This window comes from Bos mutus, chromosome 24 (genome assembly GCF_027580195.1).
Source record: "Bos mutus isolate GX-2022 chromosome 24, NWIPB_WYAK_1.1, whole genome shotgun sequence".
In the NCBI taxonomy this organism is placed as follows: Eukaryota; Metazoa; Chordata; class Mammalia; order Artiodactyla; family Bovidae; genus Bos; species Bos mutus.
This window is the reverse complement of record NC_091640.1, coordinates 11,057,345-11,072,114: the sequence shown is the minus strand read 5'-3', so window position 1 is coordinate 11,072,114 and position 14,770 is coordinate 11,057,345. Positions and strand designations below refer to the sequence as shown.

Sequence of the window (14,770 nt, the reverse complement as noted above, 5' to 3'; positions counted from 1 at the left end):
ATAAGCATCTGCAGTGATGACTTATGTTTGTATGTCATAGAATCTTAAACATTTGGTATCATCTTGGGATTTATCTAGTACAGTGTCTTTTTATTTGTGTTTCTCAGGAAATGAGGTTCTCTAATTAACCAACATTTATAGGAAAAGGAGAAAGGATCTAAAAAACATGTCCTTGGACTTGACTACAGTGTAAACCTGTGGAATATTTCCTTTATTTATTGTTCCTAATGTTGGGCTCCCTCCTAAAAATAAAACACAAACACCTTCTAGGGACCTAGAAGACGCTACAACATTTGTCTCTTGCCCACCACTCCAGTATAACCCATCTTGACTCTCCCCCTTGCGTTGTGCTCTCTGTTTCTCAAATACACTTGCCTCTTTCATTCTCCAGACTTTCTGCAGACCTTTGTCCTTGTTTTTTCTGCCCAGGCCATTTTCCTTCAGGGTTTCTCAAGTCCAACTTCTTCTCATCACCATGTCTCAGCTTAAGCACCTCCTCCTTGGAAAAGGACCTCCCCAGATGACTAGATGTCCCTCAGTTACTGTTTGAAGCACCCCCTGTTCCTACCCTTGCCTTCTGCACTGCACTTGGCTGGAGAGGAACCTAGATCTTCCTCTATGAGGAACAGAACCAGAACTGGTATTCTGGGTAACTCACCCCTTCTAGAATCTAGGTGAAGGTTACAGTTTCTGTTAGCGGAAGCACACTGACTAAAACCACCCACCCTGCCCAGGCACCATCATAACTATTTCCATGAATTATCTTACGACAGGAGATCCTAGTAAGGAACACAGAACTAAGAAGCCACCACCAACTGGAAGAGTTCAGGAAAGGTAAAAAGGAGACGTCACATGTCCTACCACCTCCCCGAATCCTCGCTGGTATCCATCTTGGCTGAGCAATGCATGTGCCCCCAGGAAGGACCCTGAGTCAGAATGATCCGCCAGAGACCACCCAGAAACTAATCCCATCACCATGAAACTGGAGACTGAGAACAGTTCTCCTGGGTTCCTTTACCTCCCGCTCTTTGCCCGGGGCCCCTTCCCAAAGTTTCTTGCTTTGTCAGCATGTGTGTCTCCTCCAACAATTCATTTCCATGTGTTAGACTCTTTCAAGCCCTGGAAGTGGTCCCCTTTTCGGTGCCAGTTTAAGGGTATTTTTTAAAAAGAAAGGCAAGGAGTCTGGAAACATCTGGTTCAGGATGAAAGCCCAAACTGATGATCAGTATTTATGCAGAGGACCAGAAAATAAATAATTGAGGACAATTTTAGGAAAAGTATAAACAAAATAACACCAAAAAAAAAAAAAAAAACCCCTCCATTTCCTTCCCTTTTCATATGTGGCGGCCGTTGATTAAAATGAGCTAATAAATATATATGGTATAGTACCAAATTCCTGATCCCACATCATCCCTTATAGATGAAAGATCCAGGCAGTCAATGAGCTGGTTAAAAACTGGCAGGTGGGCTCAGATTTGTGTTAATACTGGATGGGATACAACCATTCACTTCTTGTATTCAACAAATACTTGCTGTGGGTTAAACATGTGCTGTGTCTTAATCATAGTGAATATTCCTCTTTGCTTTCCTGAAACGTTTGGTCCAGAGCAATTATAAGTATAGGTCCCATCCCAGAAGCAAATTCATTTACACAAAGGAAGGCCACCAGAAAAATGTAAAGTTCTAGACTGTGAACATTAGCTGGAATAATTGAGGATTTTCACAGATAAAATCCTGTCAACGTCCTTCAAGATGAAGCCAAGGTTTAATGTCTGGCTACCAGGAAAATGATGATGGTGGAGTTGAAAGAAAGTACATCCTGGGAAACCCAAGGCGGTATCTATGCAAGATATAAAGAGGTCTGTTCTAAAGGTACAGAGTTTGAGGGATGGCTGATAGTTGAATGGAAATGGACCGTGAAATGGTCCTCCAAGCAAACCTGGAGCTGGAGAGGTTTGGGGTTGAAGAGACAACTTTTAAAATGAAGCAATTGTAAGTAAATACCATAGCGAGCCGCGGTATTTGGAAATGAATACGCTTCAAAAAGGTTTTCTGTTAGAATGATTAGCACAGAATCCAGTTTTAAAGACTAAGTAGAGGAGAGAGAGAAAAAAAAGAAGCAAGCTAAGCAGACTGGAGGAGCTGGACTGGGGGGAGGGTAAGTGTGCCTGAGGGATACAGGAAGCAGAGGTGCTTACACCGACGAGCCAAGCCCACAAGCCGGGTATCTGGAGAATCTCTGTTACGGATGGATGGGAGACGCAGGGCCAGTTCCGTTGACCGAATGAGAAAAATGAAAACGAACGCGCTTGGAAACGATTTATTCACCTTCCTCACCCCTACGACGGAACAGCTAGGCATCAGACTAAATCAAGCACCAGAGCAGAAGAACACAAAGCGTGCTCAACTCTACCGGCGGCGGCGCGTCCTAAAAAGACTAGACCCCCTTGCCCACCTCGCGAGGGTCCTCTCTCCCACCCAGCGCGTAAATCACACACCTCGGAAGTTTTGCATTAGCCAGCCCAGCAGGGGAAGAAATTTTCTGCAAGTACAGAAAGTAGAACTAGGGCAGTCCGAGGAGATTGAAAGGGCAAAACTATCACGCAAGAAAACTGTAAGTTCTGATTAGTTTTATGACTTTGCCTTCATGCCTCAGGAGCTCCATTGATCACGGCTTCCGCGACAGGTTGGGGGTGGGGAGGGGAGGGCGCTGGGAAAAAAAAAAAATTCTCCAAACTCTCCTCCAGCTCGGCGTTTTCAGATGCAAATACCTCGCCTGGAGATGGATGGGCTGCTGCCCCTCCTACTTCCACCGCTCTCCTGGATTTTCCTGAGAAGGACTCGGTCTGCGCGGAGCTGTCAGGAGGGCGGTGGAGGAGGGGCTCGCGGGGGTGCGCGCGCGGGGGTGCGCGCGCGGCGGCGGAGCGGCTGCGGTGCCAAGAGCCCTCACTTGGGCTGCGGGAGGTGCCAGAGTCTCGGCGGCTCCGGGTCCCGCCACGCACAGCGCTGTCTGCCAGCGCCGGCCGCCGACCACCCGCTCCTCCCCGCCGCCCGCCCACCTGGCCCGGCCCAGTGCGCCCTCTCCGCCTCTTCTGCGCCCGCCCACTCGCCCCCTCGCCCTCTCTGCGGACGCGCGGCCGCTCGCTCTCTCGCTCCGGACCCAGCGTCTGAGCCGCCCCGGGGAGCCGGCCGAGCCGGCGGGACCGGGGCGCTGGGGGCCCGCGCGGGGTCCCCGCAGCCCGCGTCCCGCGGAGAGGGCTGTGATCGGAGCGGGCGCCGGCCGCAGCGGGTGCCGAGCGGGCGCCGCGGGTCCGCCCCGTGCGCCCCACCGCGCGCCCTGGGTCCCCAGGAGCCCGCGGGCGCCCGGCTGCTGAGCGCGCGCCCTTTCGGATGCCAACGCCCAGGTGGCTGGCGCGGGACGCCGCGGAGAGGGCAGCGAGCCCCCAGGTGAGTGGGTGCGCCTGCGGGGGGCCCGGGGAAGGCGCAGCTGGGCACAAGTGCGCCCTCCGGTGCGCCCGGGGAAGCGGGACTCCGTGGCAGGCGGAAAGCGGGCGGGGAGATCCGCACGGAGTTTCCCTGGCGTCCGCAAGTTACCGTTCGGTGGCCCTGATCTGCGGCTCCGCCGGGCAGGGTGGGCGGGCGAAGGGAGCTGGGCCCGGCAAGCTGGTGCTGACGGACACCGGGTGCGACGCGAGTTGGCGAGTTGAGCGAGCAGATCCCGGCGTTGTCCGTGTGCAGGGCAGCACGCAGTCCGGTCCGCTCTCCTCCACCGGGAGCACGAGGGGCTGTTTTTAACCCAGGATACATGCGGGGAAAACTCCGCGCTGGCCGGGCGGCCGGCTTCTGCGGCGGTCTGAGACTGCGAGGGGGCGTGTGCCCGCGCGTCCATCTGACTGACTGCGTGTACTCCGTTTACCTTTCTGGACGGTGGAGCTCCTGTAAGGGTGTTTAGCTTTTTCCTGTAATTAGTATTCTGGTGGTGCCCTGCATCCGCAGGGCTGGCCTCTGCGAGACATCCCGCCTCCGCTCCGCCCCGCGGTACCCTAGGTGCGCGTCGTTCTAAGGGCGCCCTGCTTCTCTGACTGTCTGGTGGACTTTGTGGGCGCACCTGGTCCACGGCTGGTTGCGGGTGGATGCACGAGGAAGGACCTATGGTCTTTATTGGCTTCACCTTTTACATCGTTAACCTCAAGGATTTCTTAGATATAGTGCAGGTGAGTGGAGATTGGTACTAAATTACCCAGCAGTGGGCAGGTGAGAACCTGTGAAGCAAAGGACTGGGTAGCTTTGGAGATCTGAGCACTGAAGCCCGAATATACTTAAAACGCGTTCGCAAGAAATATCTTCTCTTGATTGCAGCACTTATTAGGTGAAACATCTTTAAGTAAAGACTCTTCCTTCATAATTCCTGTAACCCGGCAGGTATTCAGATTATTTTGCATTCAAAAGTAGACAAGCAGAACTTTATGGGGAAAAATAGAAGAAAAAAAAAAGTAACTTATATGTTAGTATATGGCTTGAGGTAAGTGACAGTATGCATTAAAAAAATTTCAGGTTAACAGCACGAAAATGTATATTTTAAGAGTTTAGGGGAAGCAGTAGCCTTTTTTGTTGTTGTTTTTTAAAGGAAAGTTCACAATGATACACTGTCCGGCAGCGATATCAGACGAGTTTTAAGTGTGTCTTTATAAAGACAAGTTGGTAGTGAAGAGCTAAGGAAGAAAGTAATTGTATTGGAAGCTTTCAGTAACTCACCAGATTTACTTCTTTGAAGAAGAACTAGTTAGATTTTGTTTACACAAGCTGTTCTCTTGTTAGTACATAAAGGGCAATCCATTAAGAATCCTTTTCTTCCTTTTGGGGCTCTTTGGGACAGTATGGATTAAAATGCTAAAGAATTGAGACAGATAGTCAAACTGGCAACTTTGTAGACATCTCTTGTTCCGCTAGTGTTTCATATGAAGTGGAGTGGCAGAAGCAATTAGGTAGCATCCAACCTTAATAGTCTTATCTGGTAAAACTAGCTGTGAAAGTCTGTCTGTGGAAAGAAAAATAAAGAAAACAATAATCAGTAGTGTAGACCATCACCCTGCTCGAAGACATTAAGGTTTGCAGCCTTAAGAAAAAGGCATTGTGCTCTTACAACTTGAGATATTATTGTAATTAAGGGCTGCAATAGGTGATTAGAATTGTGTTAACAATTGGCTGACAGGCTCACACCTCTTCTTAAGTAGACTTTTATTGATTTAATAGCACAGCGCTTTTCCCTTTCTTATAGAAGGGTAATTGTAAAGCATCTGTATTATTGTGGTTTACCCTTGAATTGACTCTGGTTTTTAGTGTCCAGTGAAGGAGAGAGGATTGGGTGCACCCTGAGTGGGTCACTGTTCTGCCTCCCTAGGTCTAAAAATCCACCCACTGTCTCTCCTCCTTTTTAGCTTTTTTGAGGGCAGAGCTGATAACAGCTTCTCAGAATGTATAGTGATATGAGGAAGTGACTACATCTTTGTAGTCAAGTTCAACACTTTGTCAGTCTTTTATAAATCTTTTGTAAAGCATCATCAGTTGTTCAGTTGTTAACATGTATGCTTCAGTGATTTCCATCCTTCTTTGATTTTATAAGATTTTGCACTTACTGCCTTAGTAGCTCCTATCACATCACAATTCTCTCTCTCACGTGTAAAAAGGTTTTTTACTGGCTTGGAGAGCTTCAGAGCCTTTAGCTGAAATTGGGAGTCTCAGAAACTTCTAAAATAGCCAAGGCACCATCGTTGATTGCAAGAGGACAGTGATGGGAGCTTTTCTCCTTTGCATGAAGGACTCAGTTGCTTCTAAATGGGGTGATGAAGGGGAGCTGAGGACAAGGAAGGCATGTGATCAGAGTCCTGTGTGTGACCATCTCCTCAGCCTCTGACAAGCAGAGCTGATCTAGCTGTAACTAGCAGTACTCGAGTGCCTCCTCTGGGAATTTGCTGGTTTTGCAGAAAGATACCCCTGCAAACATTCCCCTCCTGGTTCTGCGAGACTCCTCACGGACAAAATTATCAGTGCAGATGAATATGCAGGCATGCATGTCCTTACGTTCATTTCATATTTTCATTCTAGTAGAAATTTCTTTTTGACTGTTTTGCAGACTGCTTATTGAAACATGTTACCTTTTATTGAACTCAAGTAAATCTCAGTGTAAATGCAAGGGTAAATTAAAAGTGAAAATTGATCCCACTGAAATACGTTGTAAAAGTACAAAGAAACAAACCCTGTAAGTATGATTTGACCATTTTGATACTATATAAAGAGCTCAGAAGGACTGTGCTTTGTCACTTTCTTTGTAATTTACATAGGCTGCTTCTAGTTAATTGTTAACAGTGGTTGTTTTCTCTTTTTCATTCCTTTCACCCATGGCAGAAGTTATTTGTGCTTCATGGAAATTGACTCTGTAATCCACTTAGAGAAGTTTTCATTCCATGTCTGATAACCAGAGGCAGACTACCGGCTGTGTGATTCATTTCCAGGGCCCCTGCCTGAATATTTAGGCCAGTTAACGGTAGGAGGTTGTGGTCTGTGGTTGTAATGTTATCTGGCCCAGGGAGCTAATGGGTTTGATCACAGTTTCTTTATGTGAGAAGTCACATATCACAGAGGTCCCCAGCCTTACTAATTAAAATGTAAAGAATTATACCTTTTAAGTAGAAAAGAAGAGGGCTGCTTCATCAGTATTAAAATTATTGAAGTTAATGCTAAACTTTAATGGTAAAGAGATAGAACAAATGACAGTATATGTCTATCCTAAAAGCTGAAGATGAAGTATTAAATCTAGAATGATTATAATGGGTAGTTAGGAACAGAGAAGCATCTTGAAATACAGGATTTATAGCAACAACCAAATAACCATCCATGTACATTCTTATATCCTAAGGTATTTTCCTGAGAAATCAGAATTTACCCAATTTCTAAAACAGCCAATGGACTAGTATTCAAATATCAGTGCAAATAGTTGACTACCATAGCATTACAGTGTTGTAGGAAGTTATTATGGGTGCTAGAGTTGTTTCAAAGGGAAAAGGCAATTTTAAAATTGGGTACTGCTCACTGTTTTTGGTAATATATAAACATACAATCCTGAACAAGAGATCTCTTGAGTATCTTACATTCTGTCCTCTCTCTCGTACATTCTGAATGGAATCCTGATGGTCCCCTACTTTGAAAATTCAAGCTCATGGTTATATTAAAAATTTGAGTAAATTCTAAAGGTAATAAATTAGAAAGATATTAATGATCAGATTGAGAAATATTTAACAAATACTTTAAATGACCGTTGCATCCCAGTCATGCCCAATTCCATCTGTTAACTAGCTGTGTGACCTTGGGCACTGCACAACCGTAGACTTTTGTTTTCGTTAGTAAAGAAAGAAAAGACTGCCTTAGGTTCTGTTTCTGTGGTTCTACCTCTTGAGTGGGTTGGAGATTCATTTATTTTTCCCCAACATGAATGCTCAAGAAAAGCAAGCGTTTACCTCCTTCAGCACTAAATGACCCTCATTCTCTCTCTCTTAGATGTCATCTCTGAAAGCTCTATTTGTGTGTGATAGTTGGAACTGACGCATGGCCATAGCTCTTGAAGTGCTCCTTGACCTTGGATTACTTTCTGTTGTCACTCACAGCCTCTGCTCACTGATGAAGGGGAGGTTAGAACAGATTGTTCCCCACTTTTGCATTCCCCAAAATATATTCAGTGAATCTACTGTAAAAACAAGTGAACTTAACAGTGAACAGTATGATCCTTTTTACAAAGCAGCCCACTCTACCTTTGTGGCAATAGTGAAGACCTGTGTGGAGACAGGTGGCTGCAGTCCTGGGGAAAGCAAGGGCAAATGAAGGTATTTAATGGAGACATGAAATGAGGAGGCAGTCTTTCCTTGTTGAGTTTAAATAATGCCATTTAATACCCAAGGAGTATCCAAAAGGGAGCAGGCTTCTTTCACCAAACTACAGAGCTCATTCATGAAGGTTGTGCTTAAAGCAATGGTGATATGGTCACAGTATCCTCTGACCACTGCTGTGAAGTGGTATCATTTCCACTTTTAAACATGGATGTTGTTCAGTCTTCATTCATTAAAAACATGTTGCTTGTCAAAATGTATCAGGTTGGCTAAAAAGGTTGTTTAGGTTTTCCCATAAACTGAACAACATTTTTGATCAGCCCAGCAGTTCAACTTTAAAGCAATCCTGGAAATGACAGTTTCCTCCCAATAGGCCAGCAGCAAGATTTTTTTTTTCTCTCCCATTTTGTTATTGTTACAACTGTGATTTCTTGTACTACTGTGTTTTATAAACCATCCAACAGAACGTCTCAGGGAATGTTCTAAAGGTGTTTGGTGGTTACCTGTTAAGAGATTTCTGATTCTCATGGATTATTTTCTTTCAAGTTCACTGGCAGTCCTTAAATGTCATTCTTACCTTTGTTTTTATAGAAAGTGCAAATTACTGAATTTATTCTGAAACTGTCATGTTCCATGTAATTGTGAACTGGACCATGTTTTTTTATTTTTTTCCTTTTGGCCGAGCTGTGCTGCCTGCAGGACCTTAGTTCCCCAACCAGGGATCGAACCTGCACCCCTGCATAGGAAGTGTGGAGTCTTAACCAGGGAAGTCCAACTTCCTCCCAAACTGGACCCATTTTAAAAAGAGAAGCAGGCTGTCTTCTAGTTTTTAGATTACCAGTAAGTAGTATATTACCTATTAGTGTGTTATGAAGTAAGTATATTTCACAGCAGTTGCAGAAGACTTGTATCTGATGCAACTCCAGACTCAGAGAGGTTGAGCATCTGTTTTTTGCCTATGATTGAGAGAAATTGATGGTATAGAGTCTTAAACTGAGGTAAGCCATTGGTTTATTCATATTGCACTGCAAAAACCACTTCCAGTTTAACTAAGTGCCAGAAAACCTAAACTAGTAATATTATATCTCCTTTTAATATAATTGATAGTCATAGTTTATAGCTCCTTATTTCTCAAAGGCAGATAGTCCTGTGTGCCTTTTAAAAAAGCAGTTTAGCAAATATAAATTAGTTGGTAATTGGGCATGTGCTTTAACTACTCTTACGGTTCTATATTAATGTGAGTGGTTGAATAGGATACATTTTGTGCTACTTGTAGTGTTTTTAGCATGCCATCTTTAATTTAGATGGAACAGGCTCTGTAAGATTTGCCCTTTTGCTCACTGATGCATTAAAAATACATTTTTTGTTATGAAGGGTTTTTTTTAGTCATTGTTTTTAGGTCTGAACAAACATTTGATTAAGAGCATGATGGTCACTTGATCTGATTTTTGAAAGTAGTTTCACAGAGGTATTAGTGGAGCAGAAAATCCAAGAAAATTTTATAATGATGAATTCGTTTGGGTAAAGTATTATTAGGTATTAAGGTTAAATGAATAATAAACTATCTACTTGGAAATAATTCTTTGCCACTTAGATGAACAAAAATAATTGGAACAAAAAAGTAGCATGATAAAGTGATTTCAGGTCAATAAATGATGTTGATTTAGTAAATAGCGCTTGACTGACTCTTACCTCTTTCTCATTTTTTTTTTTTTGCTCCAATCCTTTTAAGATTTCCTTTGTGAGGCTTCATTTTGCATTCCTTTGACAAAAATCACAGTATTATTTGTCGTGATTTTCATGTATTTTTGCTTTGGCCAAAAAAAAAAAGAGATCTAACATTACAAATTTTAAAAATGACAAATTTTAGCTTTAAAATATCAGAGCAAAAAATTTTTTTTTGAAATGTTACCCAGAGTTTTTAGATTTTAGATTAATTACTAATCCAGTAGCCATCTCCGCTTTGGCTTTTGAAATGTCTGTGCTTGGCCTCTATTCAGCTCTTCTCTCCTCAGATACAACCTATTCCTGCTGTTTCTGTCCTCAGTGTTGTAATGGTGAACATCTGTAACTGTCCAGAAGTTGACGCAGATCTGTAGAAGTTACCTAACTGTATGCCAATACATTATTTTTCTGCACCGTCTCTTTTTTTTCTGAGTTGGTCATAGTGACCCTAGGCAGCGGTCCAGCCTTCCAGAGGGCCACTCTTTTAAGTTTTCCCTTGGGCCACATGTTGGCACGTGACACAGCTTGGGCACAGAGGTCTCTGCTCATTTCTGATGTAACATCCCCCTGGTTAACTCCTGCCTGTGTAGGAAACTGAGATAGGAGAGGAGGCAGAAGAAAGGGAGAAGAGGACACAGACGTCTGAGGAAGGAGGTTGCAGAGGTCTGTTTTGGGACACAGATTCGTGAGGCCTTGTTTAACCCATTGTGCACAAAGTCAACAATTGAAATGTGTTGCGTGCTCAAGTTCGTTTATGTGGCAAAGACGTTACTGTGGTTGGTGCCTTTAGATGTGTTGACGTTTGTGTGAAGATGGGAAGCCTGTATAGTGAGGTTATGGACAGGAAATCTCAAGGGCAAGTCTCAATTACTTCTATTTGATGACCACAGATAACTGAAAGTTTTTCCTAAGGGTTCAGGGCCTTCCTATCTTTCATGGTGACCCAACTCATCCAGGGAGGGTGAGCTGGGTCGAGCTGTTGTTCTGGCCTTTACCTCGAAAACCAGATCTGTCCGGAAAGCAAGGCAAGGATTTGGGGGGGACAGGTGAAGAAAGGGGACATCTGACCCTTGCCACACCACTTCCTCCTTCTGTTATCAAGTGTATGTTCCTGGCAGGGTTTGTAGCTCTCCAAAGTATTGATGTACATATCATGAAACACCCTACTCAGATCCCAGCTCTTCATATGTGATTTTCTGATGTTTACCAGCACACTGTACAAAGCGTGTTCTAGAGGCATTTATTTGCTTCATGAAAGAGAATTTCATCCTCCAGGAATGTACACAATGCCAGTTGAAGTATCCTTGTCCTCTCAACCTTCAAGAAAAGTAAAGAAAATTTGGCTCAAGAGACTGGCAAATACTTCAAATCCTGCAGAGAAATGTAATGGAATTGTTCTCAAAGTGATTGTGACTTCTGAACATAGTAGAGTAGTCAAGGATTTCCGTGTTGACTTCTATGGTCAAGTTTTCATATTAAACATGAGAGTGATTATAATGAAAAGAAACATCCCATAAACATTTTCTGAATGTCAGTTCCAAGGCCTACTTCCGTTCTAGATATTAGGATCCAGCAATAGGGTAAATCATCCCTGTTCATCAAGGTTTCTGTTAATACTAACTGCTCTTAAAACCCTTGATTTAAATAGGAAAGTATAGAATTCTCAGGTATCTTTCCTCTGCAGATATTATCATGTCAATGACTCTAAAATAACTCATGGAGTTTTCTGTCACTCTGTTGTTTTATGTGTTCTAGCTTGTTCCATCACTCCACAGTCTTGTATGGAAAATAAATAATCAAGAGACAAAAAGAGTAATTTAAACATGTCTTGGTAAAATTCATGCTCGATTCTGTAAACACGTCGAATGCTTGCTTTATATTTCTGTTGCTTTCCTTAATCATTCTACCCTTTACCTTTAATTATTAACAATGTGTACTTTTTCATAACTGAAAAAAAGACAAAAAAGCAATTTTATATAATTAGCTGTACAAACAGACTTTATAAAATGATATAGCTCAGCCCCCACATTTTGCACACGTGGAACATGAAGTCCCAAAGGGATCCAAGGTCATTACAGGAAATGATGGAGGGTCATGTGATCTATTTCCAGTCCAGAATGTGTTTCTTTCTTATCAGTGAACATCCTGAGTGAACTCAAAGTTATCCAATACCAATACCAGTCTTTGACTTATAAGAATGACAGAGAACGTGGCTTTAGGAAAGAAAATATTACTTTTTTTTTTTTTTTAAGAAAGCACTTTGTTGCCATTGTTTGTACGCATCTAGACGCTTCCTTTTATAATCTACGTAGTTGTCTGGGCACTGACTACAACTATTAAGAATGTTTTCATTCAATTTACTTACAAAACAGAAACAGACTCAGACTTTGAGAATGATCTCATGGTGGGGGGGAGCAGGGAGGAGGAAGGATGGGGGAAGGAAATGGTTAGGGAGTCTGGGATGGACATGTACTCACTGCTCTACTTAATGTGGGGAACCAACAAGAACCGACTGTAGAGCACAGGGAACTCTGCTCGATGTTACGATGCAGCCTGGATAGGGTGGGGAGTTTAGGGGAGAATGGATACATGCATATGTGTGGCTGAGTCCCTTCTCAGTTCACCTGAAATATCACAACATTGTTAATTGGCTATATCCCAATACAAAATAAAAAGCTAAAAATGTTTTCACTAAGTGTTAGGAGTTTTCTGAAACATTTTATAGATAACGTGAAAATGAAAACATCACACAATAACTTTAATTTGAACATAAGTAGTATCAGACTTCGGAGAAGGCAATGGCAACCCACTCCAGTACTCTTGCCTGGAAAATCCCATGGGTGGAGGGGCCTGGTAGGCTGCAGTCCATGGGGTCGCTAAGAGTTGGACACAACTGAGCAACTTCACTTTCATGCACTGGAGAAGGAAATGGCAACCCACTCCAGTGTTCTTGCCTGGAGAATCCCAGGGACTGGGGAGCCTAGTGGGCTGCCGTCTATGGGGTGGCACAGAGTCGGACACGACTGAAGCAACTTAGCAGCAGCAGCAGTATCAAACTTAAAATGTATATATGTATATAATTTTTGATACTACTTATGTTACATATATGTGTGTGTATATATATATTTAGTGCTTTTAGTTTTTGCCAGGCACTATCCTTAGCTTTTTATGATCTGCTTATTTAATCCTATGACTTAGATGCAATTATTTACATTTTCATTTTATAAGTGGGAGGTTTGAAGATTCATCTCTGGAACTTATTTTCTTAGAATTTAAGTATCTTGTCCAAGATTGTGTAGCTGAGACATGACAGACTCAGATCTTAGTTGTTCGGTTGTTTCCTACTCTGCGACCCCATGGACTGTAGCCCTCCATGCTCCTCTGTCCAAGGGACTCTCCAGTCAATAATATTGGAGTGGGTTGTCATTTCCTTCTCTAGGGGATCTAACTGACCCCAGGGATTGAACCTGGGTCTCCTGCATTGCAGGCAGATTCTTTACCATCTGGGCCACCAGGGAAAACCAATTTAATTATAAGAACTCCCCAAATCTAGAATTCTGAAAAAATTCATTTGTTGTCTAGTTTTTTAGAGGTTGGGTACAATTTCACACAGAAACAATGTTATCAATTTCCCTTAATCTATAGAGTAGCCTAAGTTGACACAGAATTGAAACAGAAGAACTATACAAAAAAGATCTTCATGACCTAGATAATCATGATGGTATGATCACTCACCTAGAGCCAGACATCCTGGAATGTGAAGTCAAGTGGGCCTTAGAAAGCATCACTACAAACAAAGCTAGTGGAGGTGATGGAATTCCAGTTGAGCTATTTTAAATCCTAAAAGATAATGCTGTGAAAGTGCTGCATTCAATATGTCAGCAAATTTGGAAAACTCAGCAGTGGCCACAGGACTGGAAAAGGTCAGTTTTCATTCCAATCCCAAAGAAGCCAATGCCAAAGAATGCCCAGTTGTACTCATCTCACAGGCTGCTGGTGCTGGTGCTGCTGCTAAGTTGCTTCAGTCATGTCCGACTCTGTGCGACCCCATAGACGGCAGCCCACTAGGCTCCCCAGTCCCTGGGATTCTCCAGGCAAGAACACTGGAGTGGGTTGCCATTTCCTTCTCCAGTGCATGAAAGTGAAGTTGCTCAGTTGTGTCCAACTCTTTGGGACCCCATGGACTTCAGCCCACCAGGCTCCTCCATCCATGGGATTTTCCAGGCAAGAGTATTGGAGTGGGGTGCCATTGCCTTCTCCAAATCTCACAGGCTAGGAATGCTCAAAATTCTCCAAGCCAGGCTTCAGCAATACGTGAACCGTGAACTCCAGATGTTCAAGCTGGATTTTGAAAAGGCAGAGGAACTAGAGATCAAATTGCCAACATCATGGATCATCGAAAAAGCAAGAGAGTTCCAGAAAAACATCTACTTCTGCTTTATTGATTATGCCAAAGCCTTTGACTGTGTGGATCACAACAAACTGTGGAAAATTGTTTGAGAGATGGGAATGCCAGACCTACCTCTTGAGAAATCTGTGTGCAGGTCAAGAAGCAACAGTTAGAACTGGACATGGAACAACAGACTGGGAAGCCTGGCATGCTGCACTACATGGGGTCGCAGAGTTGGACAAGACTGAACAACTGAACTGAACTGAAATTGACATCATTTGTCCATATCACATTTTAAAACATTTGGTCTTAGGGACCAAAGTATTTCTGCGGTAGTTTTAGGCGCAGTTTCCTTCTTTCTTGAGGAAGGAGAGCAGTGAAACTTGAAATGTCCTTTGGCCAAAGGGTTCCCATGCTGGACTCAGTCTGGTCACCACAACCCTAGGTCCCCCCTCCCCCATCCCCAGGAACCTGGTTTGTGAAGGAGGTCCCTGTGCTTCCTACTAAAGGCCGCTCACCAGGAGTGCCTGGCCCTGATTCCCGGTCGGCACAGACAAATCCCTTCACCAGCACACCATTTCCTTGTTTAAGTGTTTACTTGTCTTCTTTTAATTGGAGGTAACTTGTCTCTCAGGTGGATTAGCTCAGACCAGTGTACAAAGAACTTCCAACCTAGCTGAGGGTCATTCATTCACCAGAATATCAGTAAATTGCCCCAAGTTCCTTCTTGCTTGTAATTCTAAGTGTAGAACAACTTGCATTTCTAGCTGCTGCT

At 43.5% G+C, this 14,770-nt stretch overlaps 1 protein-coding gene across 1 annotated transcript in view; it reads left to right on the top strand.

Moving 5' to 3' along the window:
* Positions 1–2,978: 2,978 nt before the first annotated feature.
* The window catches only part of CDH7 (cadherin 7), a 149,331-nt gene continuing 137,539 nt past the window's right edge, over positions 2,979–14,770 (top strand). The window contains exon 1 of the mRNA XM_070361469.1: positions 2,979–3,447. The gene's annotated coding sequence lies outside the window, so the exon portion shown is untranslated. The remainder of the gene's footprint in view (positions 3,448–14,770) is intronic.